Genomic DNA, 26,501 nt, shown 5'->3' on the forward strand with positions numbered 1-26,501 from the left:
CAGCACAAGAACCCCAGGGGGATTCAATGGAGCCTGAAGACCTGCAATGAGACCCTCACCCTGAGCCTGAGTCTCAACTCCCAGAGCTTTGCAAGCCTCTCCCTGTTCCTTATTTTTGATTAAACAGACGTTAAGCTTCCCAATGGTGTGGTCTTCGTTTTGTGAAAAATATGATTACCTCACATATGTTGTTGCTGTTGTTGTCTTTTGTGATAGTTAAATTGCTCCTGCTGACTTGAGCCAGACATTGTTTCCTCCTCTCTGTGTCAGTGGGGAAACCTTACATTCATACTCCTTTCTCTGAGCTTTCTCTGATTACTAATAATAGTAATAGTATTAATAATTGTAAATGGCCATTGGTCACACCACCAGTTTGTTTTACTGTAAACTTGGAGGAAGTTAGTAATTATGATGCACACTAATTGAGTTTGATTCCTGGATTCCTACACTGTGTGCGTGTGTTTATGTGTATATAATCTCACCTTCTTCATGAAATAGGGCATACCAAGACAACGGGCCTCCAACAACTGTGGGGTGTTTGTGCTCATGGTATGGCTCATCTGATGAATTTATCAATCTTTTCTTTACAGTTTTGCAATTAGTGTGTAATGTTTGTTTTACTCTTGAACAGTATGCCCTCTACTTTGTGATGGAGTCAGCTTTTGATTTCAGTGAGGTAGGCCACAGAGATACACTTTTGATCAGTCCTTGTGGTGTTCCCTTTTCATTTTAATATGCATCTTTTTTTGCACAGTTGGACATGGAGCATTTAAGGAGATGGTGGTGCATGCTACTCATTGACAACTTCCCCGTGACGTAAGTATTCTTACCGCGACACATTTTTTGCATGTGTTATCTTGAATCTTTTATTGTATTGTATTGACTTTGGATGGGTATGTAGACTGTAATTTACTACTTAAAATCTCCATGGATGTGCTCCACAGCCATACAGTTTGTTGCTTCCACCTCTTATTCAAGGGGGCAATGTGTCATGATGCAAGTACAACTGTTTTACCATGCAGTAGTAATTCCTTTTATCTGGTGTCTTCCAGAAAAAGGACCCACTGGCAAAGACGGCTGCAGAAATTCTTGTCAGCTCTGAAGAGGAGGATGGAGTACGTGATATGCTATCTGTTATACCTTACATGAAATTCACAGCACTTCCTTCTATTCTTCTGCAGCGACTGGTAAAAAATGGCTGAAAATATTTTGTACCACTGATTTAGATAGTGTTGCATGTGCAAGTTTGTGTGCGTCATAATTACACATTCAAAGCATCTTGTTGCAAATCAGCAGCAGCACTATAAGAATAGTAAATGTACAGTGTAGTAGCAATGCATAAACTATTTCTCTTCTTCCTGTAGGACAGCGTTTCTCAAAGTGTGGGGCGCGCCCCACTGGTGGGGCGCAGAGATGTGATATGTGGGTCGCGAAATACAAAATAAATTTTAAAAAAAAAGTTTAAATGATTTGTTGTGATCATATTCTAAAGATGTTTGGATTATTGAAAAGTATACAGCTCCCTTTCGTGTTGAGAGCTGTATCCATAAATTCATGTTGGGCTCAAAGTAGGGCTGCTCGATTATGGCAAAAATCATAATCTCGATTATTTGGGTCAATAATTGATATCACGATTATTAAAAACGATTAACCATTTACTTTGAAAACATCAATTTATTGAAGAAAATAATTTAAAAAGTATGTTTTTAACAGTTGATTACCCTGAACTTTAAGTATAACTCAATTTAAAAACCTATTTTTTTTTAAAAAATCGTTTTATTTCGATTATGTTTTCATAATCGTTGCAAGCCAAAATCGTAAATGCGATTTAAAATACGATTAATTGAGCAGCTCAAAGTGCACCAGATTGATGCATTTAACTTCAACATTTAAAAAAAAATCTTCCCCGGACCCTAGAGGATGTGACGTCCACCACCAAATAAAGCAGGTTAAAATAATGAAATTGCATACATGTTCTTTTAGTAAACACTGCAAAATCGTAAATGCGATTTAAAATACGATTAATTGAGCAGCCCTAGCTCAAAGTGCACCAGATTGATACATTTAACTTCAACATTTAAAAAAAAAATCTTCCCCAGACCCTAGAGGATGTGACGTCCACCACCAAATAAAGCAGGTTAAAATAATGAAATTGCATACATGTTCTTTAGTAAACACTGCAAACGGGTCCCACAGACCCAAACAGCACACAAAGGTTAAAGGTAGCATATAATAATGTTAAAATGTGCTAAATATATACACTGCAAAAAAACAAAAAAGGAGTAAAAGTAGCTCTTTTTTTCGTTTTAGTTTTTGAAAGTAGCTCTCATCCTAAAAAAGGTTGGAGACCCCTGTTATAGAACGATACATTTGACAATTTTAAGCTTGAAAAATTAAGCTTAAGAGGAACAGGTGGGGCTTGAAAAGGCCCACCTGTTCAAAGTGGGAAATGACAGAAAAAGTTTGAGAACCACTGCTGTAGGAGAAGCACCCCTTTATAAGTAGTGCTATGGCGGCATCTCAGTGGTGCTCTGCAAAGAATATGGGAGATAAAGTCATCCTGCCACAAATTCTTTCCATGGCCCCACTGGACAGAGAAGCAGCTCTCCATAACCTTGGTGAAGCCAGCAACCTGCGGGACGAAGACAGCTGGGAAGACAGGATGGACCCATTTATGTTCAGGTTCAAATTTGAGTCTGACTATTTAATGTTTTTTGAGCAGTGCATTGACAAAGAAAACCTTAAGGTTCATGCCTGTTTTGAAGAGCGCGGTTGAATGTTTGCATCAGCAAAGCCTTTCACTGTTGTATAGATTTTTTTTTTGTATACTTGGTTTGGTTTTTATATTTACTGTATTTGCTTTTTCGGTTCTGTTATCTTAATGATTGTTCTGTTATATGATAAATGTTGTAAATAATAAATGCTTTTTCTATCATTCTATGTAATGCAGTGCAATGTATAATTTGAAATATATGGAGATATGAGTATGCACAGAACTGACTAAATGAATAATCAATTAAAACAAATATTAAATAATATACTTAAATACACTAATATATCAATTAAAACAAATATTAAATAATGAACTTAAATACACTAATAGAAAATATGACTTTTTATACCACATATTTAAATACATTCATGCATTTAATTAGTATGACGTTTTTATATTTAGTTTTTTTATTATATTTAGTCGAGTGCAGATTTGTAAATACATTCATGCATTTAATTAGTATGAAGTTTTTATATTTAGCAGAGATGTGGATCATTCAAATTTACACGATAAATAGTTCCTAGCATCACAATAATAAATAAATAAATAAGTTAAAAAGCTAAACACAGTTCTACTTTTGTTGTTGACACAGCCTTACACACTCTCAATGAATTTTCTCACTGACTAATGAAAATAAATGTTTGGCATGTGAATCAGAGGCAATGCATGGTAGTCCACACGCTCCTCAGGCCAGCAGTGGAAGTCAGTCGTGTGTGGGGATAGTGGTAAATGCTTCTGTTTCTTACTTTCACTGTCCTGTTAGTGGGTATTACTTGCCCTTGAGCATGACACATAACCACAACTGTAAAATTATATGAATGGTTACAGTCAAAGCTTATGGTTATCCTCCCAGCTGAATCTGTGTGACGATGCACGATTGTAACAGGGTTTAGTGGTGATAAGACAAGCCAGTCAAAGCAGGGTAAATAGAGGTTAAAAATATCCCTGAGCACTCTTCTGCTCTGTCATTGCCTCCCCTTTTGAGTGATGGCAGGATATGCCATTCCTATCATTTTTTTGTCTGTCTTTTTTCCCGATCCCTTCAGCTATTTCATGAGAATATGTTAATTTCACATTCCAATTAGGAAGAAGTCACTCAAAGGAGGTGAGTCGAGGTTTAATGAGAAATAATTGAAAATGTTTCAGCTTTCTGCTGTTGCACGAAATTGAAGGGCAATAAGTCAGTGTTCAACCAAATTAATTTAATTAAACTTTGCTACAGTAAACAGTAATGGGAAGAGCTGAAGTATTCAAGATGAATGTTCCTTTTAAAGATGCCTTATTAGTTAACGTTAGGATTCTGAACAAGATCATATTACAGACAGTATGAAGTCTAAGAGTTTTGCCAACCCAGTCTCACAAAAAAACGTGTAATAACTACGTTGGTCCACAACGTAGGACGTAGTATTTCTACAAAAACGCCTCTGAAATTGTAAGATCCCTAAGTTTTTTTTCACCATGCATTCCAATGGCTGGCGTCTATGTCACGTGATCTTCACATTTCTCCCTGCAGAAGAAAAAAAAACATGGCCGAACTTTGTTTTATTCTCGGTGTAAAATGCCTATTTAAAGTTACTTTGTCCATTAAAATGCGTTTTGATGTCACTTGATGCGAGAAATATGAGTTGTTATTTCAGATTATGTGTGCAGTGGATGTACATGATCTTTAGTTTGCTAGTTATTACGAAGATTACTTCAGGAAATTGTGTCTATACAACGTTTTCATTGTTACCAAGGTGGTTGCTAGGGACGCTGCTATCGATATTATTTATGTTATGTTGTGTAACTGTTTAATGGTGTTATCTTTATTGCTACCCCCTTCCCCGTCAAAGTATAGTGTTGGCCCACAGCGCAAACGTATTAGTTTAACAAAATCCGCATCTAAAATGGTGGCATAGAAACGTTATTTTCCCCTGTGCAATTCCAGTCTCACATCTCACATCACATCTTCATTAACAAATACCGGAAACAGACCGAAAACACTTTATTCCGAGTGTGCTTGCTTTTTTCTTTGAAAGTAATCACATAACGGCATTGTAATACACGGTTCGGCTGCATTAAATGTTACATATCTGCTGTAGTTCTCTATTTATAGAGCCTTGATGAGAAGACTTCTAGACAAACATGAGGAACTGCCGCCAACACTGGAAACGTGACGTGGATCATAAATATATCAACAATTAAACAACATCTTACATTTCTTTTCACACAATACGTCTCCTTGCAGTATCAACACTAATTCGGCTGACTTTTATATTTGATCCAATTGGTAGATAGGCTGTATTTACACCATACACGTGCACACCTGATATAAAGGGGCACCTAGTGGTTAAAGCATGTTATTGAATTTCATTATTTTTATTATTAGATATTAATAGGATCCCTATAAAGTATGTTCATTACTCGTTATTCTCTACTAATAGTTAATTAAAGACTGTATATAATGACTATTTTGCACATCCCTTTCAAGATTTCAAGATTTTCTAAGGTTTATTGACATATCATATTTACAAACGGTGTAGTTATGCAATGAATGTAAAACTTTGTGTATACCTCCAGCAATGTTAACTATGTTGAAGCACTTATTTTAACTGATATTATACATATGTATTATACTCTTATAAGATGTATGTATATAGTATAAGAAATGTGCAGAATATGACAGTTTAATGGTGGAGGTATACACACATATTGATAGATGTCTTGTAGGTATACACACATATTGATAGATGCACTGTTGAGGAACCTGTGACCCAAGTTTTTCATCTCCGGCCTTGTCAGGTATTGAACAATCAATAAATAAAGAACACAGAATTATTAAATATAAAACACAGAATTTGTGTGATTATACTAAATGATTTACAAATAAACACCACTGCATATTTACAACTGTTACACATGCTGATGTAACGCAAATGTTTCCAACTTGGGATCAATAAAGTATATCTTATCTTAAGATGATCGATGGCTACTGCCATATTTGCAAAATTTGCCTCTGAACCTTGACAAGTGCATGTTTCAGGCTTATCAATTAACAACAGGAGGGGTCACAGACATAAGACCAGCTGTTAAGTAAAGCTCTTCTGACCTTAGCTGTCGTGTGGGTAGGTATATATTAATGCTGCCCATTATGGGCACAAGCAATTTTCACCCATTTATTAATTAATGTTTTAAATTTGAGTGTTTCCTATCCCCTAAACCTCCAGGGATGTACACAGTTTAATACTGGCAACTTCTTATTATGGGAAATATGAAAAGGTCTTTTAAAACTACAATTCCCAGTAGAGACGTGCCATAGATAGAGAACATGTTGCGAAACACAATAGCCAGCATGTGTAGTTCTGGGGACGGGGTGGGGGAGGGGGGATGCGGTGGACCCGTTCAAATCCAGTTTTGGACAGTCTGCCGTGGTTCCATCCCATTTCAAGTGCTGTTCGACGCTCGGCGTAACCCTCGGAGCACACTCTCCAATCACAGAGCTTGAGGACTATCACGGGGTTTGTCAAGCGAAGCGGAGAGAATACTTACTTCCGGGTGTAATATTCTGTAAAGCAAATGAGCTGCTCCGACCCTCGGTCCTGACGGACTCCAACTTGTGTTTATTAATCAAACAAATAAATAAACACAAGGATAATTATGTGTTATTGTTGAGTAAATGGAGAATGGCACAGGGGAAAATAACCAGTGACTTGCGGTGAGGTTCGTGGCTGGTGAGGCACTGACTCTTTCAGAGTCAGATTTACAAATATTATATTTTGATCTTAATTGAAATGTTCGGTTATTTTCAAAAGCTTTTTTAGTCTGATGCTTCGATTCATTTTAAACAGACTGTTCAACAAAAGGATACCCAAAATCTAAATATTGGATTGTTCTTTCTTAGTAAGATCCCATGTTCATTACAATTGTGGTCTTACCTTGACTTGAAGATGAAGTCCATGCTATCCTTCTGGACAACAATCTCCATTACATTTTTGTAAAAGTCCTCCTTATCTTCCTCTAGTTTCAAAAGTCTAGCTTGTTGTTTGCGTCAGCGTAGAATAACAGTAGCAACAAGAACCTGTGGGCTCACGTGCGCCCCCTTCGGTGCAGCAGAGGTTATGGCTGCCTCTCCTGGTGCTTTTTTCATTGCCGTTGTATGATGAGACCAGCGGGCCTAAATATCATATACGTGAAATAAGTTATTTAGAGACTATGGATGGCGAGAATAAATGTAATAAAGGGATCTACAAACATTACATTGGTGACATACAGTGAGATGGTGCAGGCATGCGCTTTCCAGCCAGTTTCTGTGGAGTGATGCATTCTGAGGTGAGGCAGAGCTCATCTGTGCCTCACCTCACCACACAGTAACTGGCTTGAGCGCGCTCACAAAATAAGTGCCCGCGCTACATTAGTGCCCGCGCTCCAGCCAGTTACTGTGGGCTTACGTGAGGCAGAGCTCGTCCCTGCCTCACTCCTCATCGCTCCCATGTAGGAGTTGTAGCGGAGCTTGGCCAATTTTCTGATTTTGACTATAAAAAGCGATTGGAATCATACAGAAATCACACTTCCAACACAGATCAGTGGAGATATGTTATTATTATTATTACTATTTAGTTTTTCTTTAGTTGTTTTTCCGTGACATTGGAGTATGACAGCCAGTCAGGTGAGGCTCTGCCTCCCCTGACTGCACGTCACTGAAAATAACATATCTATTGTGGTGATTGACATTATTCACCCACGGATCTATGGGTTAGGGTATTGTTCTGCACGGACATTTTAGTGAGCCGGGCTTCCTGTCTCCGCCGGTCTTCGCTTCCCGGGCATGAAGCTGTTTACATGTGTTTTGAGATGCTAAATAAAGTCTAGCTTGTACCTTTGATATCCCGCCTCCGACTCCCATCTCTCGGCACCACACTATGCCACAATTTTAGATGCGGATTTTGTTAAACTAATACGTTTGCACTGTGGACCAACACTATACATTGACGGGGAAGGGGGTAGCAATAAAGATAACACCATTTTACACAACATAACAGAAATAATATCGATAGCAGCGTCCCTAGCAACCACGTTGGTAACAATGAAAACGTTGTATAGAGACAATTTCCTGAAGTAATCTTCGTAATAACTATCAAACTAAAGATCATGTACATCCACTGCACACATAATCTGAAATAACAACTCATATTTCTCGCATCAAATGACATCAAAACGCATTTTAATGGCCAAACTAACCTTAAAATAGGCATTTTCCACCGAGAATAAAACGAATGTCGGCCATGTTTTTTTTTTCTGCAGGGAGAAATGTGAAGATCACGTGACATAGACGCCAGCCATTGGAATGAATGGTGAAAAAAAACGTAGGGATATTACAATTTCAGAGGCGTTTTTGTAGAAATACTACGTCCTACGTTGTGGACCAACGCATGGCCGTATCTACCATTGAGGTCACCGAGGTCCGGACCTCGGTAATATTTTCCGAGCTGTGTATAGCAAAACTTGTGAAATAATTGCATTCAACGGGGTTCTTTGTAGTACTTCCATTTACTGACCATGGGGGCGCTGCATAACTACGTAGCCTCAATTAAAGCAAACAGAAGAAGACGACATGTATCAACAAACCTCCGCAGCCCCGACTTGTATCGGAGCAGCGGAGGAGTGATGAAGTATCTAGAGATCTGAGTCCAGCAGGCTGCTTGTGTTTCTGTTCATCAGGACATCATATGACCAGCAGATCCTGTGTGAACGCTATACGTTAGTCAGTGGACGTCCGACAACATGCACACACTAACTTATATTGCAGCTATAGGCTATACTTTGGTTTAAATTGCGTGAATAAACTAGCTAGAGAGCTAAAGTTAATTACGTTCATCCAATGTCAGAAGGATTACCTTTTAACAAACGTTGTAATGCTTTTCTTCATTTCAATTTGAGTAAAACATTGAAGATATAACATTGTATTGTTTTCTTTTTACACTGACTCAGATATAATGAAAAGACTACGTCAGTCGAAGCTCAGCTTTGGTAAGAGAGAGACAGGACAGGCAGAGAGAAAGAGAGAGAGAGAAAGTGAGGAACTGGAGTCACACAAAATAATGTAGGCTTAATAAGCCCATCTATTTATCTATCTATTTATCTATCTATGTATCTATAACAATAGTCTTCATTTACAATAGGCATCATTTTAAAACATACATCTATTGCAGTTATGATGTCATAATAACATACAATTGTATAAAACACAATTTGCTTACATCTTTGTTCTCTTTTGAGAATCAAACAAAACAGATTTAAATAAAAAAAGAATGCAAACAAACAAGTGAAATGAACTAAATAGCTGAATTGCTTTTGATTCACTGGCAGGAGCGACAAGTGAGGAGGAGCAAACAGTGAACAACAAGGGAGAGATTGAACAAAAAGAAAGAGTAGAGGACAGAGAGAGTAATGAACAGGAAGAAGACAGAGAGACTAAAGAAGATGGAAGAGAGGCTGCAGGTTATAGAAAGGAGAGAGACATGGGAAATGAATGCTGACAATGTGTTGTGATCATTTTAGCCTCTTCTGCATGTCCAGATCATTAATAGTAACAATCAACTGATTCTTATGTATTACACTTTAAAAATAATTGATGCTGACATTGTCAGCCCACTGACATGGTTTGAAATCAATATATTATCCAATGTGTGACCCCCCACAGGACTTAAAAAGCACCTAACTAGATCATGAAAATCCCAAAAATCTCGGGGGGTATCCCCCGAACCCCCCTAGCATGTTTGGACCTCGGTATATAGGAAATCCTGGATACGGCCCTGGACCAACGTAGTTATTACACGTTTTTTTATGAGACTGGGTTGGTTTTGCCCATAAAATAGCAATAATACAGCCATACCTGCTTTGAAGGCTCATATACGACAAGACCATATAGCCTTTTGTAGTGAAGGCTGCCTGACAGACAAAGATAATAGAGAGCCTGTGTTGGCCAGATGCCACATATACTGTACAGTAGGCTGGTCTGTGGAATTGTTTTATTAGGTGTGTACTTGAATGTGTGTGACTGTAAATGTATGATGTGTGTGTGTGTGTGTGTGTGTGTGTGTGTGTGTGTGTGTGTGTGTGTGTGTGTGTGTGTGTGTGTGTGTGTGTTTATGGTTTGTGTGTTAGTGTGGGTTTGTGTATACGGATGGTCATGCAATGCCACGGGTCATCAATAATATATCAGGTCTACTCTCATGCATTTAACACTTGGTTTCACTTGATTTACTCATCTGCTCCTCCGCCACAGGGGTATAAAGTTATCATTAAAACATCTCCTCCCTATCCTTCTTGCTCAACAAATTCACCTTTACAGTGAAAAATAAAACTGTGCTATACAGTAGATAAATCCCTTAGTATGTACTTCAAGGAAATGAAGTCAGCCACTAATACATATTTGACTTTGAATCATCCATGAATCAGTGAATATCATAGACTAGCTGTGCAATAAGACAAGTTAAAAAAAGAACAAATTGAAATTGAAATTAAGAAACCAATTAATGTAAATTGGTGACTTAATACAGTGTGTCATATATATGCTTGTACATGAAAGGCACCTGGAAAGGTCGAGAATTCAAATATACAGTTTTTCATATTTTTTATTTGATATATAGCATCTTAAAATCAGCCAATGAGAAATGATTGAGCCTGCCAGCTTGCCGCCATCTCCTAATGGGAGCGGCTTAGATGGTATAACTCACCGCTTCATTAAGCTGCTGTTTCATAGGCCGTTCTTCAACAACATGTTGGAAATATAAAATTAAGAATAAGTTTTCCTAGTCGATGTTCCCAAAACAGCCACCATGGTTTCCCTCTTTAAAAATACATCTATGTAGGAAGGTTTCTGAGAAAAGAGAGCATTCGTCAGTAATATTCAGTATACTTGAAATGACTCCCAGCAACGCTCCTTGAGCATCGCCAGGCCACAAGCAGACTTTGTGTTAATGAGTTCATGCACTTCCGACGCCTGGAGTAGACTCAAGTAACAAAGTGTTGGTCTTTTTTTCAATCCTTCAAAAGATGACACTTTTTTCCATAAAAATGTGCTGAAGGTGCATTAATGACACTGGTCTAACCAGTTTATTCTCAATCATTTCAGCGATGTCTTTCAGTCTGCTTAAAATATAAGTATTATCCTTTGAGTAACATAATGTTCATTTTACAAACAAATGTTTTCTTGTCATTAACTGCAACACATTAGCATAAATTACTTACAGTGTGCGATCCAATGTCAATTAGGTGTCTGTCTTGACATGAGCACTGATGCACATTTATTGACTGAAAAATCGTGTTTGTGTCATAATAACATGTTGTTGTTCTCACCACCATTTATTCCTGAGCTCACGCTTGTCTCCAGATGCACTTACCTCTGTGTAAACATAAATAAATGTGAGTTTGATTGAACACGAGGCTGAACCCATTGCAGTATCTTTTTGTCCACATCCTGAGTTTACAATTAATATGTCAATCCATTGTGACCCGACAGTGCCTTTATACTTTAATACAATAGCATGGCGAGCTGGTTTCAACTTTAGCGATTAGTAATTTAAGTCATTATTTGTTCCTATTCATATTTCTTTAATGCTTAATTGAATACAACTTTCTACAGCTTTAAAGGTCAGACAGGAGTCACAGCCAACATAAGGGGATGTGTTCTCATTCTTGGTAACAAAAACTAAAAAAGAATGATAACAAATAACAAAACTGAAAGTAGGAAATTAAAGGAACAGAAGATAAAATAGATGATTGAAAGAGTGGAGAAGAAAACAGATGATGGGGAGATCCATAGGAGAAAATAAATAGATGGAGTCTAGAGAGGGAGATAGGTGGTGGAGGCCTGTTTATGTGCAGCTGCATTCATCTCTGTCAGTCTGTTGGTCAATATTGTCTGTGGTTTCGACCATTAGACGTCGCTGTAAATGATTGATATGGCAATAACCTGTTTACCCAGGTGGCTTAAAGCACTGGTATTCTTGGCAATATTGAATAAACAGCAGAAATCCACTCTTATTTGCAATAGTAGGTTCACATGCATGTGTGTGTAGAAACACACACATGCACACACTGCTCAGGGACACATCGGTGGTGGTGGCAGGGCTGCAGGGAGCTGCGAGTAAGTTCAAGCATCTGTTCAGCTGAAGTGTCCTTGAACAAGATGTCGTATCCCTACTTAATTCACCTACCTTTTTTAGTTATAGCTACCTTGAATGCTTCGTAATCATTTCAGGACAGAATGTTAATAAATACAGAGTCTAGGGCTGGAATATTTCCCAACTTCCATTAAAGGTAGGCAATTCACTTCAGAAACACTTTTTGTTATATTCCATGGAATGCTCTTAACATCCCGATAGCAATGAATACATTAAATGCTTTAACAATAAATATATACAAATATTTCATCTGTGGAAGCCGTGGCGCTGTAAAAAGCAAGTCCAATTATCTTCCTCGGCCCGCGGCAGATGATTGGATGGCCTACCTGCCTGTCAGCCTTCCATCTCGTGCACAAACTTATCTCCTGCCCTCATTGGTCATGTGTGCGTTTGTGTGTGTTGGAGGAGGGGCTCTGTGAGGAAGTCTGAAGGAAGGGGCACATTTTTTCCGGTTGTGTACTTTCAAATGATAGCGCACTCGAGCTGGTTTCTCCATTCTTACCTACCCTACCTTTAAATAGAGAGCAGGATCACACCAGGATAGATCCAGTCTATTACAGATCCAACAAACTCACATTCATACCACAATAGTGTCTGAAAATACAACAGATTTTAGTGTGCAGTCCGCCTTGCATGTTTAGACTGTTAGTAAAAGCCTGACATACAAATACACACTGAAACGTATTCTTGTTACTGTGGTTCTAACTATTGAGCCACGCAACCACTGTTGACATTTCACATCTTATTACTCAGTATCTCTGAGGTTACAGGGAATTATGGAGCAGGCCGGTTGCTTTGATTGAGAGTTGCCCTCTGTGCTGTAAATGACCTGCATCTGGATCAGAGCTGAAGGTCTGCTGAGAGGCAGCAGGAGATAAGATGTAGCTCCGCCCCCGGCAGAGTCACTTCAACTTTCCCTCCACTGTCCTTACTGTCTCCAGCCACCTCAGGGCCGCCTGTGTCTCCTGCTCCCAGCGGGGCAGCTTATCAGCCACTGCTACTCAGATGCCCCTGACACACACACACACACACACACACACACACACACACACACACACACACACACACACACACACACACACACACACACACACACACACACACACACACACACACACACACACACACACACACACACACACACACACACACACACACACACACACACACACAGTTGAGTGCTCTACATGTAAACATAGATTAGATTTACTATTGACTTGCTTCCATTAGGCGTGAAGATGGACGGTGTGGCGCAGTGCGCTGTGCAATGATCATCAGATCAAGGGGTGAAACCCGCCGCTGCTGCGTCTGTAAAGCCGTTGTGTCCTTGGGCAAGACACTTCACCTGAACTTGCTCCTGTGGGTATTGTCCACAGTACATGACCATTGCATGTATGATATGTGTAATGTGTATTTGTAAAGCGCTTTGAGCATCTGGAAAAGCGCTATAATAAATGTAAGGAATTATTATTATTATTATAGTATGGGAAAATTCAATCATCTCATCATACAGTATGCATAATGCTATTAGGTTGTCTGTGCACTGAATTATTTTTACATCGTCTTGCTACAATGTCTGGGAAATGCTTGGAAATGTTAAGTTAATTTTAAAGCTTTAGACGTAAGAATAAGACAATCCTTATTCATGACTTCTCCTGTTTAGGAGCTATGATTTTAAAGTCTGTTCTGCAAACGGATGCAAGTTGAAGAGCTAACGGACTGAATGCATTCAAATGGACTTGACTTTAAAACTTCCTTCATAAAAATACAACAACAATTTGTATTAATTTGTCTTTGTTTTGATAACTTTTTACGTAAGTTTATTTAACTTTAAATTATACATAGTATAATAACAGATTCAATTAAATCAGTTTTAGATATTAAAATGTAATTATGCATACATAGGCTCTATAATTGAAATGACTAATTTATCCTCTTTAAATGTATTTCTATTTGAAACTGTTAATATTGTATCTCCACGTGTGATTGTTTAATCGCATTTAAACAATCTAGTGATATATTCTATCTTTGCATATCTTGTCAAATCAAAATATCTTTATAAAAATGTGTTTAATGTACATACAGATTGTTGATAGCAGCTTTAAGTTGTTATTGTTTGTGAGATCATTAAAAACAACTTTTAAATGAAACAGAAAGTGAATCATTGTCAAAATGGGCTGCTGCAAATGTCTTTGAGTTGAGTTGTAGTGCGTCACATTGGTATGGTTATGAGGAAACATATAGTTTAAATATGATAATGTAATTTTAGTTCTCTTCTTGGTTGAAAGAATTGCAGTCTGGGAGGCTTCACCACCTCCATTATATATTTCACAATGCGTGGTTGTTAAAGAATATCTATTGCTGGCAAACTACCGCATGCAAAGACATTAATTATATGAGCCCTAGTCCCAAACGCTCCGAAGTATTGACTTTTATTCCTTCTTTTGCTATTTACTATAGAAGCTAATTACAAATATTGTATAACTTTTCCTATTGCAGAAGAAAGAAAAAAACTTCCATACTGCATTAGGCTGCTATAAATGGAATAAAGATGTAATCAAACTTAAAGAGGAGGGGGAGGGAGTCCTCACCTGTCTCCGTGTGATTCACACACATTCTGGTTTTTGCAATACATAGCTAATATTCAAGCATAAATTGTATATAATGAGATACATGGAGTTTAATATAAAACCAGACACCTTTATTAGAAGTTAAGAGTTCTTGAAAAAACACCTGGGTGGAGACAAAAAGTGGTGGGGTCTTCCCAAACATATCTTAAAGCAGTTGAGTTGAGTCCAGCTCTGTAAGCAGGAGTTGTCTTATTGATCTCATAATCAAAAGCTTGGCTGACTCAGCAAGGTGAATAGGCAGATGAAAGTTAATAGAGATACTGTCTTGTGAAAATCTGCAATATTACCTATTTGGTTTGTTCTGTTCATCTGGTCATAGCTTCAGCTTCATAGTGCCAGTGTTCTGAGGCTGTTTAGATTCACAGTGATACAATACCACAGTGGCTTTCTTCTGCATATTTTGAATTACAACTATCTACTTAATCCGTTTCACTTTGGCCAATACTGTGATTGCAATTAAATTAAAGTTCAAGATAATGCCTTATTCAGCCTTTGTGGATGCTATACTTCTTTGAGGTCAGTTTGTTGTGTCACAGGCTCAGCCTATGATGTACAGCTGAGAAGGGCAGATCGAACCCTCTGCCACATTTCAATCTGCAGGAGACATTTTACTGAAGGAACTTGTTTATTTTGTTGCCATATTGTTACATTATTCCAGTGATGTGTGTATGTGCATGCTTGTATTTATTATCTTATTATCTTGTTTGCATGCCTGCCCTCCAGCAGCTGCCTCGGGCAAAGGAACTACATTTGTACTCGCAGCTCTGTGAGGACCTGCCAAAATGAGAGACTATGTCAGAGTGGTACAGGGATTTTCAAAAGAATGTATTAGAAAATGTATTAAGAGGATGTTATTCTCCTTGAAGAGAAAAAACCTTGAATCTGGTCTTTTATAGATGAAAGATGGAGCAGCAGAATCCTCATAACCTCGTCTTTGTGTTGATGAGAATGCGAGAGATACAAAAAAATGTATTTGTATAGCTAGAAATGAGCATTGCCTTGTTGAAGAAGACCTCATTGTCAGCCAGAGACCTCAGTTAATGTATTTTGGAGAAAAAGCAGTTCAGCTCAATATGGCGGAAAGGAGGATAATCAGAAGAATTCTGCCATATAGCAAATGAGCTTTCGTCTCAAAAGTTGTGCTTGTTTATAATTTGCATTTTAAATTCATTGAAATGTTTTATTTTCATGAATATGCAGTCTTTTTCAGCCAAAAGAGGACACTTTTGGCTCGGTGTCCTATAGCCTATAAGCTGGATCTCTGGTTGTGGGAGGAAGGACCATGTGGTTGTGGGTTCTCTTTGCATAAAATGAAAGCCAAATGTGAAGAGGCACATTAGAGATCATCACAGAAGAAAAGCTGGTATAGGCTGAGTGAGCCAGGAAATAAATGCACAGTTTATGAAATAAGTGTCAGTCAGCCATAGCAAACCCGAAGACATCAAGGAGAGAGTGTTTTCTCTTTAAAAAAGCACAACATGGACCAAACCATTGCTTTAAGTTACAGGTGTCTCTCTCTTTGACTGAAAATAATTAGCATAAAAAGCCACAAAGGAAAATATTGTGGATGAAGATATTTTGCCGCATCATTGGTAACAGTGTTTCTGATACAAGTCTTTGAATTGTTTTTGTTTCAGTTATACTTTGTCTTTCTTTGCACGTCTCAGTAATTATTTATTGATCTGTATTTTGTGTGAGTGCTTTGAAAGGTGGAGGGTTGTTATGTTTGTCTTACAAAGTAATCCCTGAAGTTTCTTGAATATTTGAAGTCCATTGTGTGTTCTTGGTTAACTAACTCTACATTTGAATTGCGTTCATTAAACAATCATGACGTACCTCATAATGACAGCATAACAATTATTGTATATGGCAGGAAAGGGATATACATTCAGATGATAGGCAGAATAAGATATTGACGGAGCCTCAGTGTTGTCTCCCATAGATTATTTAAGAGCCATGTTGATGTTTAAAGTAGGCATCTCAGGCCGTCATCGTCTTGAAAGTGATGCCATGCTATAACTAAGCAAATATAAAGCCATGTTGGCACAGTGTGGCAGAAAGCAAGTGGGTTGCGACCTGAGCCTGCAGCTGTCATTCCAAGTGCCCCTAAAAGAGCACCGTGTTTTGTACAACCTATTTATTTCTGCATTTTAATTCCTTCCTTTTGGAGTCAGCCTCTAGTGGCCATTCAAAGAAGTCTGCAGTCTTTGCAGTTTTTATTTGTTAGTCGCTAAATTAAGATAGTTTTCCAAATATAGATTCAACCAATGCTGCTCTCTTTTTTCCTGAATTTGTTGTACTTTATTTATGTTTTAGATGTTTGCCCAAGCCTGGTATTCTTCCATTTTTGGCCTATACATAATGGATGATGTGTGAGTCAGGGTGGAGTTAGGTTCAGTGGCTCGCAGGCATTGCAGTGAGATGGAGTAAGGGAAGGGGAGGGAGACGCCGAGAGCGGCAGACTGACTGAATTTGAGCCAAGCCTTGACAACTAAGCAAAAAAAGATCATGAGCCTCAGTGAAAAAAAAAGGAAATCATGGTGGACATTTTCCAAACCTCTGTTTGTCTGTCTATCTGCCACTCAGTGTCTGGAGAATCATTGAGAGCAATATCACAGATAAAAAAATTAGTGGCAAATGTGTCGGTTCACAGATGATGTCTTACAGCCCAAGCATGAGTCCAACATTAGCACTGCATGAAGAAACATCCCAGTTTATTAATGGATACCAGTGTGTTGGCACAATGCAAAATGGCTTCAATCAAAAACAGGGTTTTCTGGCAAAAGGCAATAGTTGTGAGACTGAGAATAAAATGCCTTTCCACTTTAGAGTTTGTAAAATCCCTCTTCAAAGTTTAAGAAACTACTGTGCCATTCTCTGAAAAGCCTTCAAACGTATTGATGTTTCTCTCAAACCAGCCTTCTTAAATCATATTTCATCTTCCGACCAATACCTGAAATAACATGCAGAGACTGCACCATGTTTCTTTTTTGAGTGCTGCTTTTAGTTTGAATGGTTGGTTAAAGAATGTACATGTACCTTTTCCTTTGAATAGTAAGTCAACTCATCATTTGTTACCATTCTCAAAATACACATTGTTACTGATCTAACAGTATCACAAGGAGCAGTGTCAGCCACCATGCATGGCTGACACTGCTTACAGGAAGCTGATCGACAGTCTTACAGTTAGGGGGTGCATTTTGCTTAGAACCATTCCTCTTCCCAGTATTGATCTAGGGCAAGGCTAAAGCTGATAGCTGAGCTGCAACCAGCCTGGGAGCTAACTCCCAGCGTTCCTGGTGCTGACGGGCCTGGACCGGCATCATTATTACAGCGCTAAGCATTGGCAGTCAGGCTACGCTATCCCCTCTCTCACCTAATGATAAACTACTGACGGGACTCTAGGCAGATAGGTTTTTCAGCATACATCAGCTCCAAAAAGCACATCAATTATTTAACCTCACAGTGGCCTATTGTAATTACTCTGCATTGATAGGCTGCCAAGCCATCACGACCATAAGTCAATGAAATAAGTAACGAGATGCAAAACCTGTAGTCCTGCGGCACTGCCAATTGCGACCTGATTAGGTTGTCCTTGCAGCCAGCAGGACACTAAGCCATTAAGACAAAGCCTATAAGAAAGAAACAAGAATGACAAACACATGTGCATGTCCGTATGACACTATTGATAAAATAAGATAGACTTGTAAAGGGGATGTAAATGCAGCTTCCTGTTTCTGCATACATGTTTAAGGCAAACAAATCCAATCTGTTACTTGTTCGGCATCACAATGTGCCACAACTTATTAGTAGTTGAAACACATTTAGAGTCTGCGAAAGTAAGGGACCAAAACTCAACAGGCAGACAGCCCAAAAGACTGACATGTACACAGACCTGCAGACAAATTGGTCAAATCAGAGTTTAGAATTCTAATCAATGTCTTCCTGTTTGCATTTCACATGACTGTCCCCCTGCCATCACTTGCGTAAAGCCCCTGTAATCTCCACAGAATATAGATGGGTTGTTCATCAGTCTGCGCACAAGCTACAATCATACAAGATAGCAGAGAATGAGGAGTAAAGAGGACAGAGAGGAAGAGATAGGAGGAAAAAGTGACAGTGTGGCGCAGAGTGACATCCCAGTCTCACCTCCTCAGTTTTATCAGAGGCAAATGCACACGCAGGAGAGAGAGGGAAAGGAGAAGAAAGAAAGGTGACTTACTTCTGAGCGAGGGTGACGGCAGACAAAGAGTAGGTGCTCCTGTGCGTCTTTGTGAGCCTGATTGAGACGTAACAGCCTCCACTGATACAAATGTAGAGAAAGAGACAGAGAAGGAAAAGAGAAGGAGAGTGGCGAAGAGATGAAGAGGGAGACTGGAGGCTCAGAGCGCTTGATTTGCTTTGCAGTGTACACTGTGTAAGTGCGCGCGGGTGTGTGTGTGTGTGTTGGTGCTCCATTTTTTTGTTTAGAGAGATTCCTTGGACGGGTCTGTGCAGATACATTCAACCAACTTGCTTTTGAACCTCTTGTCAGTACTTTTCCATTTCCACCACGTGTGCGTACAAACATATTTATTTCGCCAGCTATTCCAAGTTGCTGCATCATTGCACAGCTGGAGTGTTTAGCCCCACTTAGATTATGGCCTGTGTTGTTAAAGTTCTCCCCCCTCCATAAACACTGATTCATAGTCAAATAATGAAGCATATTCTCCCTGAGAGGTGGAGAGTTTTAGTGTTTTGAAGAGATAAGGAATTTGGGCTTCATTCACACCGGGAACCAACTGAGACAAATTGATGTCCTCATTCTCTCATCACTGTTTGTAAGTTAGAATAATGCTGAGAGATGCCAGTTCAGTGTGATAAGATTCACTCCATATTTTCCAAACATTATTTAAACAATGTTATAGTTTTCACTTTGTTACATAAATTCAAATTATCCTGCCTTCTACATCGAAAATCTTTAGAGTAGCGAAGGCTTGCGCAGCATGCAATTAGCCTTTTGTTGGGTTATTGTTGTAGAGAATGTGAGGAAGCAATGCAAATCGGCAGCATAACGAAGGCAGGTGTGGAATTATCGAAGTGTCGTTGTTTTCAAACCGCTGATGTGGAAGCTCTTTCAGAACAATCTTCTCTCAAGTTTGGAGCAAATTTTAGCATCGTTGTGACAGACTCTTTCAAACAAAGACGTCAGCTGTGACTGCTGCTCGGCTCCAACACCCATGTAATGAATGCATGGGTGGATTTTGCAGACTGGTTGGATGCTAGCCCTCTTGTACTGTACTCTTGCAAAGTCCTTGACAGGTTGGCAGAATCACCTTGCTTTTTATGCTCCTGAAAAATTGCTGACTGCAACCTTACATGTCAATGTCTTAAATTAGCTGCCTCTTCTTGCTTTCGCAGTTCTCCTGTTCCTTACATTTTCCAGCAAGCTTCTGTGTAGGGGTATCCATCCTGCCACACCCACAGCAACTCAGTTTTATAAAAGTAGCATGGAGCTGATATCTCTGACAAAGCCATCTTTCCCTGTTTTGTTTTTTTGCGCAACCTCTCTGGGCTGCGGTCCACTAAAGCATGGACACTACCCTGTAACAAGACCAGTATTTCCCTCTGGGGTTTTGGGATTTATTGCCTGTAGCATTTATGGAGAGGTCCCAGTTGGAGATAACAGCACATGCACTCACAAACACACATACACACGCAGAGGAAAGGGGGTTAGAAATGCTAATTTAGACACACAGACAGGGGGGTGTAAATCCAGTCCTCATTGTGAATTCAGCACGTTGGCTGTATTGTGCAGCGGTGAGCCCCTTTATTCAATCGAGCTGCCATCCATCCTGGCTATGGCATTGAACAGGCACGTACAGGGAGCTCCCACAGGAACCTTGAACTCACTCAAACACACAAGGGCTGTTTGCATACACATCAACAGACAGTGTGAAGATACAAAGGCCTATTAGGACTATAATGGCCTGATGCAACTCTCTGTAGGGTCATTATTATCACCTTAGGAATTCAAAAACATCAATTTTAGGAGGGTGGGTGTCTGTGTGCATGAGATGCTCTCTCTCTGATGATACCTTTGTGTAAGTATATGTTTGAGCCATGGTATGTTATAAAACCCCTTCGGATTTTAAAATGAGGGGAAGAAAAAATGGATTGTACTGTTTGTGTGCACATAGAAGTGCAGTGAGACACTGGAAAAAAGTATTTATAGTAAAGAGATCCGTGATAAACAGACGATATGCTCCGTGAGCATCCTCGTAAAGGCAATAAGTCCTTTTATATTTAACAAGGATGACATTCTTTGACTGTGCCTCTCAAAACGTTTTCAAATCCCTCTTGAAAAGTTCCAGATCCTTGCTTTAAGTTGTTAATATGTGTCAAGCGCAAAAACAATGGATGGTATTCTTCCCATTATACGACTGATATCATTTTTTCATTTGCATGTTACACACTTTTTACCGACCCAAACAAATAAAAAAGGAAATTCAGAAAGTCTTTCCTTTTTAAGTAAAATCAGATAAGCATTTTAAACAAACTGTATTGAAGTGTAACGGAAGTTAAAGGCACTTGTTGGCATGTCTTTGTATTCGGGTCAGTACAAAGACAACATATAGGGCTGCTCACAGAGACCTTGTCAAGCAGTAGGGGAAAGGGGGTATAGACTCTATTGAATAGTAATCTTGATAATGGTAAGTATTGTTTTCAATATTATTAAAAGAAACAAACATCTTTTAACATGTATCAAAGACAAAATGCACGTTTCCATTGTGGATGCTTTCTTTAAACTACAAAAATACTCCCTGCATGAAAGTTTTAACTCTCAAACGGAGCATGCTGTGAAATAAACGTGCTGATCTATTTGATTAGAAACTCAATGTGATGATTGAACTATCAACAGTAAGGCAAGGCAAGTTTATTTATATAGCACCTTTCAACACATGAAGTCAAGTCTGTGTTCAAGAGTACATATTTCATGTTAAACGTCAGGTAAACAAGTTTTCAAAGTTCTGAAGTGGTCTCGAAATTGAGTTTAAGTTGAATTTACTCTACAAAAAGTAAAACACATTTAAAATGTTAAAATATATAGATATGATCTGGAGTTCAACAACACAACATTGTCTGTTAAAATGTAGAAGAGCAAACATGTAAGCTAACATTAAGGTAAATATTCGAGTAGTGTTCTCCAAAATGATATTACATGTGTTATAAATATTAAAAACACTTTCTACCAGCGACCACCATTGCTGCTTAAAATATATTGTGGGATCTTAACAGTTGCATGTGCAGCCAAGAGGAAGCTGGCACTGCCCGTATCCCTATTAGACCTGTGAGAGAGATGGCACATCAACAGCGTGTCCTCTCATCTGCCCACTGATGGATGGTGAGAACTATAATTGTGATGATTGGTGTGAGAAGCACGAGTGTAGAGAGCAGATGAGATGTGTTTAGCTCGCAAAGGTGTGCTGTGGCTGAGCTGCAGCAAGGTGAGCTATGGTCTCTGGCCTCGGTTAATATCAAGCTGAGTTATAGGCCTCAGCCTCCCCCACCAATCTGCACACATTACAATGCCAAGCCACGACATGCAATCTTTCCTTATGCTCTCCCTCCAAGTCCCACCCATGGCCTCTCTCTCTCTGTGGCGCCTCTTCGTTTACAGAAAGAGAACATTTCTAATGAGTTGGCGATTGTAAAGCACATTTTACCGGAGCAATAGGAGCATCGGGCATAGATGAACATCATGTAACTTAAAAGGAACACACTGAAATCTCAGCATGTCCTCATGAAGAGTTGCAGTTTCTTAAAAGAGTATACTTAACTTCACTTCCACTAGATAACTCCGTAGGGTTGCTTTCTTTAGTTATATCTAATCCAGTGAGAAGTAAATGGCAGTATGCTTTTAATATAGCTTCCTTAAAACTGTATCTACCATAATACCTATATTGTATATCCAATTTCTATGTTTATACTTAAACTTGCCAACTCAAAAAATGAAAATGTACAAAGACCTCTTGATCTGCATTAACCCTCACTCGGATATCTTTTTTTTTTAAAAATATGATTTGGATAATTTGTATTTCTGGTAATGTTGCTTTGTGTAGGGAAAGTTGAGTAGATAATAAAAAAGACCAAACTGAAATCATCTTTATGACTAAGGCACAATAAAAATAAACAATAAATAAGCATCAGCAGTGCGAGACAAAGAAAGTACACTGATCCTCACAAATGACACACCCTGCTCTGTAAAAGAGGAAAACAATAAAACCATTAGCATATATAACAGAGTTACCATAGACTGTGTCAGAGAGGCTTTTTGCTCAGATGACATTCATTGTGTTGCTGCCTGCTGCTGCAGAATGCTGACATGCAATGACTGGCAAAAGTCAGCAGGAGCCCTGCTGTCTCTCACCCTCACCTCCTGCTGGGGAGGCCTGTGTGTGCACCCTGGAGGGGAGGCAGAGACAGACGGAGAGGGAGAATCAAGTTAGAGCGAATGGAAAATCAGGCCATATCCATCTTCTCCATCTCCTTATGAATATGTAAACCAGACAGGTCAAGTAGGCATCAATGACACTCCTCCCCCTGGAATTAAAGGCGAGAGGAGGAGACGAGAGAAATGAGCACTCCCCTCTGATGCTTTCAGCCAATAATGGTGGATCCTGCTGTGGCATGTTATAGATACCTGTGTGTGTGTGTATTTGTGCTTGAATATATGGCTGTTTTACGAATGGGAAAGCCTGGCAGTCATTTATTAAATACGAGTGTTGCCTGAAAATTGCCTTTTCGATAACCTGCCTCTGTGGTTTTGTCACATTATGGAAATTCAGAGGAGAAAATAAACTAAGCATTCAACATTTCTTCATCCCTTTCAGGGGGAAATGCGGTTGGGGTTTCTCTGTTTCTGTCTTCTCCTCAGATGTGGATGGAAGAGTTGAAAGCGTTATTATTGTGATGTCGGTGCCAAAACCACTCCCTTCCCTTTGCTTTGTGCCTGCCTTCCCTCTCTCGTGCTTCCCTCGGCTGTGTGTCTTTGAGTGAAACATTGGCACAGCATCAGTGACAGAACATACCTCACCACAAGTCTTTTTGATGGCCGAAGACGACAAGGAAGCATTTGGTATAGATTATCCTCATTTTGTAACTGACACACCGCACACACATAGATTCCCGGTGTGCCAGATTAAAACTAGAGGTCAAGTTAGGACCATCCTTCATTGCTATTATCACCATCCAGGCCACATTTACTCTCAATTCCCCTGGATAACTGCCTCGCCTGCCATGTGGCTTTGAGACATCCCAATTAGGACTGTCAGTGCAGTTGTCTGCTGTACTTTATATAACCCGCTATATACTATCAGTTATTATCCATTGAACGGCCTCTTTTGTTTGGAAATGTCTCATGCCTAGCTTGACTTTATTCAGACTCTTAAAATAATACAATAATCCAATGTTTTTCCTACCATATTTATTTTTACAAAACCACTGTTTGACAATCAAACATCAAACAGCACAGTTTTACCAAAAAGTAGGGGCTTTAAAAACAGAACAACAATACAAATACTGTATATTATACAAGGACATTGTTTCTACATCAACGTGCCAAAAGTCATGCTGCAGGCAAGCTTACGTTAACATTTGCTAGACATCTCTGTTTTTACTGGGTACTGCTTTTTTTTCAATACTCTTATTTTAAGGAGCATCAGGTGAACACAAAACATAAAAACATAGCACACATGTGAATGATTGTCCTTCCATAGATTGGTATTAGAAATACGGTGTTACTTAATTGTTTACTACCATACTTTATCATCCATGAATAATTACCCCATTCTTCCGAAGCCTCTGAGAGAATGTATAATTAAATTGTCACTCACATATTTACATAGAGTAACTCAATTTTATTTACAGTTAACATATGAAATACTTATTTACAGTTAATGTAGATAATAATGCTAGTTATTACTGTAGATAAAACTCTATCCTAATTATTTATTGTTGTAAATCCTTCCACTCAGATCATTGAAGTGTCACATCTCATCAAGCTAATGGAAATGCTGTGCTTACCAGAGTAGCCTTTGAGCTATTGATGTGCCTATAAAGCTCAGAACTCCTGGGTAATAATAATAGAGGGATCAGTAGCTTCCTTTGTTAAAGTTAGCCTCATATAAACCACACACCACTCAAGCCAGTGATGTCTGCTGTCCCCTTCTCTGTCCCTTGGAGGTCAAAAAACAAATTTCATTATTTCCCTCTCATCCTTTAATCCTCTCCTACCTGATGTGAGCACTGGGCTGAGGAGTGTGCACATGCATACATGAATGGTCAACAATAGTTTTGTGGCTAATAAATGGTTTAAGAGTGTTTGCGAATGTACGACTCCTTGTGGAAGGAGCAGGTTAGGTAAAGGGTAGTGAAAATGCAGAGTAAAGAGGACAGACTGGGTCAGATGTGTGAAAAGAGAAAAGGAAGACGATGGTGCCAGCTTAAATGTAAGCAACATTGTCATTATAATCCTCTGTCAGGGACTGAGCCCAGGTTTACACCAGGATTACAGCTCATGACCAATTATTACTTGAGAGACTGAAGGAGAAGCGCAATGTCAGACCTTGGATCAGCAAACCCAAACGTTATGTGACAAGCATGCAGCAACTTGAGCCACTACAGGTCAGCATATGGTCAAAATATGTTGAGCTAGCAGTGTGTCAGGTAGTGTTAGCGGAAATCTCCTGCTTTAATGCATAATAGGTCAGCTGTATCATACCTGTCAACACCTCAGACACCTGCCAATCATAATCAAGCCACAATGCTCCCACATGATTGTGTTTATCTGTGTGTAGCTGATGTACTGTAAGTGTGTGCATAATCTGCACACAACAGGTGACCTTTGTGTGCCCGCTGACAGTATTATTCCTGTGTTGTGTTTGGCTTTGACACCTCATGAAACGTAAATTGGATTGTAAGAAATTTCATAGAGCCACGGTTGGTAGAGAGTACAAGTCGATGTCGGTAGGAGGGAGCCTCTTTTAAATTCCAGTGTTCTGGCTGCCTCGACTCAAGGGTAATGTATGCATAAGCATGGCCAGCCTGGACACATGCGGAGAGAGGGGTCATCTCTACAGCAGCATATCCAACAGCACATTATGCTCCTCTTTGTCAGACAGACACCGTATTACTCACTAAGTGTATTCATCATTTGTTCCTGGTGTCTTATCCTAGCAATCAGCTAATCACCACTAATCAAGTAATCAAGACTTTGCATGTATTAATTAGGCAATTACACAACGTAAAATCCAAAGACATCCACACAAAACATTATTCCCAGTGTAATCATTCCACTGGCTTTGGTTCCTTTTTTGAAAAAGCAAAAGGCTCCCTGTCAAAACAAAAATAAATGAATCCAAGAGTGCCAAGACTAATCTCTGCAGATCAACACACACTTTCTGAAGCTGTGTCATTGACAATAAATGACATGGGGGATTTTAAAGGAAAATATAGTTTAAACCCATTAGCCCTGAAATTAAATGACACCAGCAGTTATGGAAAAACATTCACAAAACACACAAAAAGTATTCGAGTGACATTGCAGTGTCTGTTTGTCTGGATTTTCTTTGCTACTCTTGTTATAAACAATATTTCGACCTTTGACATTACAAGGTTAGTTATATCTGGTGATATTGTTGGCTGGTTTTGTCTGTCAGCAGGATTATGGAAATACTGACAAAATGTTCATGAAACTTTGGGGAAAGGGGTAGCATGCCCAAGGAAGAACCCCTAAAATGTCACCTTTGTTACCATTGGAGGATAGGGCATTTGTGATGCATTCAAGTGGGGTTTTGATAATCAGAAAAATGTGTTTCTGATTCACTCCAGTGAAAACACCCTCGAGTCATAGACAACGTCTCACACACAGCTATCACAGTGTTGTTTTAACGC

At 39.1% G+C, this 26,501-nt stretch overlaps 1 long non-coding RNA gene across 1 annotated transcript; it reads left to right on the forward strand.

Moving 5' to 3' along the window:
• Positions 1 to 297: 297 nt before the first annotated feature.
• On the forward strand, positions 298 to 2,942 carry LOC117549431. The gene is made up of 5 exons (XR_004569478.1): positions 298 to 549; positions 632 to 676; positions 755 to 816; positions 1,053 to 1,115; positions 2,483 to 2,942. It is a non-coding gene; the product is annotated as an uncharacterized LOC117549431 (long non-coding RNA).
• Positions 2,943 to 26,501: the final 23,559 nt, after the last annotated feature.

This window comes from Gymnodraco acuticeps, unplaced genomic scaffold, assembly GCF_902827175.1.
Source record: "Gymnodraco acuticeps unplaced genomic scaffold, fGymAcu1.1, whole genome shotgun sequence".
NCBI lineage: Eukaryota > Metazoa > Chordata > Actinopteri > Perciformes > Bathydraconidae > Gymnodraco > Gymnodraco acuticeps.